Source organism: Capsicum annuum, chromosome 2 (genome assembly GCF_002878395.1).
Source record: "Capsicum annuum cultivar UCD-10X-F1 chromosome 2, UCD10Xv1.1, whole genome shotgun sequence".
NCBI classification, from domain to species: Eukaryota; Viridiplantae; Streptophyta; class Magnoliopsida; order Solanales; family Solanaceae; genus Capsicum; species Capsicum annuum.
The window spans coordinates 82,681,385-82,688,104 of NC_061112.1; the positions used below are offsets into that span (position 1 = coordinate 82,681,385).

A 6,720-nucleotide genomic window follows, 5' to 3' on the forward strand; every position below is an offset into this window, starting at 1 on the left:
AAAAAGAATTTTTTTTGGCTGGTCTATTTTTATTTTTTTGAAAATTTTAAATTTTTGAATTTTGTATGAAAGTAACTAAACTAAAATATTTATCTTTATAAGTTCACATAAATTTTACATTAGATAAGATAAGCTTCACGTGTGTCATCATAAATCTTACAAACAAAGAAAACGATAAAACTTTTCGTAGTATAGTTTGAGATACGAAATTTACTTGACATTTAAATAAATATAACATTTATTGATGCAAGACACACGTGCAAAGCACGCACACTAAAATTTTTTTACCAATTGAAATCTTGATAGTATCTATGATTAAAGAAATAAATTTACTTGTGATTTGAGGTAAGTTTTTTTAGAGAATTTTAGTATTAGTATATTCTTGAAGTTTACAATAAATGAATTATCATGTCTTATTGATAATAATTGATAATTGAAGTTTCTTTTTGTGAAATTTAAGATAGCTTATGATTGACGAAAAAAAATTGTTTGCGATTTGAGGTAAATTTTCTAAAGTTTTAGTATATTCTTGATGTTTATAACCTCAATGTATAGCTACCAGAAATTCACAAATTTCTGACTGAAATTTTCGACAAAAAAAAAGTAGTCGCAAATTTCGGATTACTTTCGTCGAAAAATTTACTTTTTTATTTTTTTTGTATAAAATATTATTCTGATACTATTTGTGACTACAACAGTCAGAATATTTGGCGGTAAATTGCAGAAAATGTATATTTCGACTATTGCAGTCGGAAATAAAAATAATTAAATAAATATATTACTACGTATATAATCAGACCCTTATACGAAAATTAAATAATTATTTAAATAAATTATTAAATATTTATTTTCGATCATTGTAGTTGAAAATATAAATAATAAATAAATATATTATTAAATATATAATCAGACCCTTATACAAAAATTAAATAATTATTTAAATAAATTATTAAATATTTATTTATGACTATTGTAGTCAGAAATATAAATAATTTAAAAAATATATTATTAAATATATAATTATACCCTTATACAAAAAATAAATAATTACTTAAATAAATTATTAAATATGTATTTCCGACTACTGTAATCGGAAATATAAATAATTAAATACATATATTACTAAATATATATCATACCCTTATAAAAAAATAAATAATTATTTAAATAAATTATTAAATATGTATTTCCGACTACTGTAGTCAAAAATATATATAATTAATTAAATATATTATTAAATGTATAATCAGATCCTTATAGAAAAATTAAATAATTATTTAAATAAATTATTAAATATGTATTTTCGACTACTGTAGTCGGAAATATAATAATTAAATAAATATATTACTAAATATATAATCAGACCCTTATACAAAAATTAAATAACTATTTAAATAAATTATTAATTATGTATTTCCGACTATTGTAGTCGGAAGTGTAAATAGTTAAATAAATATATTATTATTTAACTGATCGATTTAGTTGAAAATAAATAATAATTAAATATATTATATATATATAACCGATTGTCGTAGTCGAAAAATTTAAATAATTAAATATATTAAATTATTAGCCGACTGAAGTAGTCGGAAATTTATGGAGTATAAAATATAACATAAACACACCAAAACTATTTTCCCAATTATCTCTCTCACTCTAAGCCCCCTCTCTCTCTAACAGTGTTCTCTCTAACAGTATAAAATATAACCTAAACACACTCTTTGTCTGTTCACACAAGGGGAGTTTGTTTCGCAAGGTATTGAGTGATGTTTATCATCACAGAGTCATGATTAAACTCGAAAAAAATGATGCCTATCATCAAATTCGTGCTGTATGGCGCGGGATGACCCTACACTCTATAAATAGATGCTCGATAAGCCTTCGTGCTCTACAAGAAAAGAAAATCAAAGACTTTTTTTATCAGCGCGACGGTGGAGTGGTAACAACGTTCTCTCATAAAAATAGGCAACGGTGAACGATGGTATTGAAGATCAATTTCACTGAACGAGGGTATTAAAGGTCAATCAAGAAATTCCTTTAGACGTGGTCTATTTTTAGTACAAGAAATTCCTTTGAACGTGGTCCTCACTGATTCGAGGTAAAAATTTGTTCCATTTTCTACAAGAGTTTATGGAAGTGGTCTACTTTTAGTACCTTTAATCGATGAGCAAACCCTAGTCTTCATTGTTGTGTCATTTGTTGTACAAGAGTTTATGGACGGTATATTTTACCAACTATACAGATTCCTTCTGCTGGTTTAATTTTCTCAACTGTCTAAGCAGATGGAAGCTCTTTCTGTGTTGGTCAGTTTAGTCTCAAATCAAGTTAGAACCCGAACAGTTGTTGATGTTGGTGCTGGACAGGTGTGTTCCCTTCTACTTTGTACAATATCAGGCTTGTTCCTATGCAGTTCAGATATTCTGTCTCTTCTGGTGTTCCTATTTAGTTGAGAATAGAACTTTGATGGAAGAGTGATCCGAAATGGTTAAAGTAAAACAATGGATTGAGCTTTGACATACGCTAATTACTCTGAATTTATAAACTCACAACAGAATTTGATTCAGTATTAATTAGAGAAATACACGAAGAAGAAAGAGATTCCAGAGGCTGTGTGTAGATAGTTTATAGTGTAAGCAAGAATGTGCTTAATAACCATTTGGATTGCCAGAATTATGGCAAAAGTGATGTACAAATACAGTGTGCACTAGTTCTTAATTAACACCTGCTATTTATAAAAGTGTCATGACGAGCATAATGCAAATTGAAAGGTACTCAGAATACCTCAAGATTATTATGGTATGCGTTTGGCTCTTTGGCTTAGCAAGAAAATGTTGAATTAAAATAGTCTAGTAAGACGATACTTGCAGGTGTTGAGGAAATAAATTGGGAAGTAGTCTTAAGCACTTTGAACCTTGAAAGTGTTCCAGAGCCATTGCGCATTGCATATATCATTTTGTAATGAACTATAGTTTAACATGGAAACAGGATTCATGATTCCTAACTGGAATCTGTAGGTTCAGTCCTCTTTTCGGTTATAAGTAATGATTTTTTTTCTCACAAAGACCGCACTACCCAGTGCGAATATAAATAAGATGAAGGACTTAAGCACCTCTATCTATGATACACCGAGTCAGTGAAGTCCAAAAGATTGTTGTAATGATATGCATCTTTCATTTTTATGAAATGATAGCCGATGTAGAGATTTAGCTTTTAATGAAGTGCTGTTGTTTTTCCTTCAAAACATCTAGAGTTCCTCTTCTTCCACATTGTCCATATGGTGCACAGAAGTATAGTGTTCTGTAAAGCCTTGAGCTGCTTTTCCGTTCTCTGACCAACTCATCCTTCACATTATTTGGAACTATCTATCGTACTCCAAATAGGCTTTTGAACATGCTCTATAAAAATGAAGAATCTACTGCAGGATATAGAGCCCCTTCTCTGTAGTTTCTATTGAGTGAGATTGGATTTATGTATTGGTAACCATGTGAATTAGTTCACCTTTTGAACGTGCTCGATAAAAATGAAGAAACGGATGTTCTAAATCTTTCTTTTCCCTGGAACACTGATAGCATATTGCGGGATATAGAGCGTTCATCATTTAATGGGTTCTTATTTTTTGTATCTGATAAAACTGAAAGCAGTTTTGATGGGTTCTTCATCATTTCTATATCCCTACAATCTACTTTCTAAGTTTTAGTGTAGTAGTCTTTCTCATGACATATATGCATTTGTTTTTGTAGATTGGGAAGGTGTGAGAAACCTTGTGTCAGCATTGCCTAGGTCACTAAAAAGAATTGTTCTTGTTTCATCGATTGGTGTCACAAAGTTCAACGAGTTTCCTTGGAGGTAAAATGCTACTTATATTTAGAGTTCCATAAATGACCCATCAATTTATATAAATTTCTTGTTGATGTTGCCTTTGGTGTGTGCATCTGTGAAGCTATCACATGGATTGGATTCCTTTCACTGATAAAAACATTCTTCTTTTAATTAACAGAAAAGGGCCTAAAATGCCCTTCAACTATGTGAAGTGGTGTAAAAATGCCCTTTATCTACCTATTAGGCCTAAAATGCCCTTGCCGTCTACCTATTGGGTCTGTTTTGCCCTTTATTTAACATCTGATTATTGGGTCCACTTTATTTATGACGTGGCAATTTTTTATCGGACAATTAATATTTAATTAAACTAATTAATTTATCCTCTAAATACCCAACCCACTCAGTCAAATAAACCGACCCAAACTAATACAACCCACTCCAATTCATAAAGCAAAAGAGAAATCCCCATTCATCGATCATCTGTTTATATCTCCTCTCTTTTCTCAATCGACTCTTCTTTCTTAAAAAAAAAGTAGTAGCTTCTTTTGTTTCAAACCTGCTGTTCTAAATCCTTAGAACATAATACAATTTTTTTTTTGCAATGCAAGTTTATTTCACAGTAGATTTCCAATTAAATAGTTCCATGCAAGTATCGAGTCTTGACAAGAACTTATTCAGAGATTTACATTGTTTAATTGCATATGAAGATTTAAAAAGAAGTACAGAGATGTTATTACATTGTTATTGAATCTGTTGAATGCAGAATTTTGTTAGCACCTGAAACAGACCACTAAATCAGAATTATGCAGACCATTAATCAGAATTGAAGATTTTATGACGGAATGATTTCTTTATTCTATCATTCTTTTTAGTAGTTGCACGGCTTCACTAGTTTTACCAATCTTATAGTATCCATCTATCAGAGTGTTATAACATTCAGAGCTCACCCTTTCGAATGAAGCTTATTGAGAAGCCTCAATGCTTGTTCAATGTTCCCTACTTTACAAAGGCCATTTACTAGAGCATTGTATACTATAATATTTGGAACAAGATCCTTTATTAGCATCTCATCTTGCCAATTGAAAGCTTCATTAACTTTACCAACCAATGACATACCATGGACTAAGGTGCAGTAGGTAAACTCATCGGGAGTAAAGCCTTTTAAGGAGAAGTAGTTTATAACATCTCTTGCGTCATCAATCTTCCCCAATTTGCATAACCCTGCCACATCAATATTATACAGGACATTATTTGGAACAACACACTTTCTTACACTTCTATCACCTATTACTGTCTTAGAGTTTGAAAAACTCTAAAGTTGAGTGCAGGTGTTTGCTGGTGTCAAGTTGCATGTGTGTGAATAAAACACCAGATGCAGATGATAGGATACATACAACTAATACTCATGGAAGTTTAGGCTATAATTAATGTGTATATACCTATCTGTAATTCATGTGTTGAACTAATTTTTGGAGTCGAATTTTTGCTTTCCTTCCGTATAAGATGATCTATCACTATGTGGGATTACACTAGGTATGTTGTTGGTATTATTATGATAAAAACAGTACATTATCAACAGTTTCACTCTGAATAAGGGGAATGCTACATTATTATTGATATTTTAAAAGTTGGCATTCAAGCAGCAGAACAAGTAATGGTTATCAGAACTATACATTGACATCTAACTAGACATAGACACTAATATTTTTTCCTATGCAATCAGGTATTTCAATTGAGATTCCCTTCTAGTCAAAGAAAAAATATTTCTTTCCTAATTACTTAATGTTATGTAAAGTGGGATTGAGGAAGTTCAAGGATATGGGAGAGAATATTATTGCTTCTACTTGCATTCCAAGGGGAATGCAGGTCAAAATATGTGGTTGTATAATTGTTGGGTGTTTGCTGTATTCTTTTGAGATCTGTTTAAACATGGACATGGATGTAGTTCCTTATTTATGATTCAGTTGAATTAGTTGAGTTATGATCCATTGCTACTCTATATTGAACTAACCCACTTTGTCGCAAGCCAAATAATGGATGTGTCAGCCGTCGGGTAGATCAGTTCATTTAACCTTCCCATTTGACCCCTATCCAGCTGGTGTGACGAAATATAGAGAAGGTGGGGGGCATTTCAAATCCAGTAAGGAACATGAATCTTTTTTTCAAGATAGAGGGAAATGTCCACTAAGTAGTTCTCTCTTCTGTGGTGGTCAAGAGGACATGCACATCAAGTCATCCGATGTTCAGAAAACTATACCATATGTTTCTTAGAAGAAGGAAGGAGGAGAATATGATTATAGCGGAAACAACCAACATGGTGCTTCTAGAGGAAATTGGTGGCAAGGGTCACTTTATTACTAGAAACATGGCCTCTGAGGCCCCAAGACGTGAATTCCCGTTTATTTAGTAAAAGAGTTACTCAAGTCTTGAAACCGACTTTATATAGATTTGTCGAAGACAACTAGTACGCCAATGTGTTTGACAGACTAAAAAAGTTTTTATTCCGGATTCTCTTCATGGCTGTTGAACCTTCATATGACATGGACCTTTTTTAATATTTTTGTTTCAGTGCCTTGCAAAACTGAGATTTTGGAAACTGTATTAACGTCTCTGTACTCCTTTTTAACTCTTCATAGGCAATTAAACAATGTAAATCTCTGAATAAGTTCTTGTCAAGACTCGATAGTTGCTGTAACACCCCGTACTTAATTACGTGCATTAGCCATTGTTATATGTGTTGGAGTATATGTATTGATCCTAAGTTAGGTATATATGAGTTTAAGTATGAGTATTGATTATTTTGAGATGGTTTCAAGTGTATAGTTTGATTATATGTGTATAGGAATCGACTTTATTTATACTGGAATTTGCCCGTCGATGGTTCCATACGAAGGTTATTGA

At 31.5% G+C, this 6,720-nt stretch overlaps 1 long non-coding RNA gene across 1 annotated transcript; it reads left to right on the forward strand.

The window, feature by feature from the left end:
- The first annotated feature begins 1,632 nt into the window (after window positions 1-1,632).
- LOC124885148 lies at window positions 1,633-6,552 on the forward strand. Its single transcript, XR_007052015.1, has 3 exons — window positions 1,633-2,098; window positions 2,283-2,363; window positions 3,741-6,552. It is a non-coding gene; the product is annotated as an uncharacterized LOC124885148 (long non-coding RNA).
- Window positions 6,553-6,720: the final 168 nt, after the last annotated feature.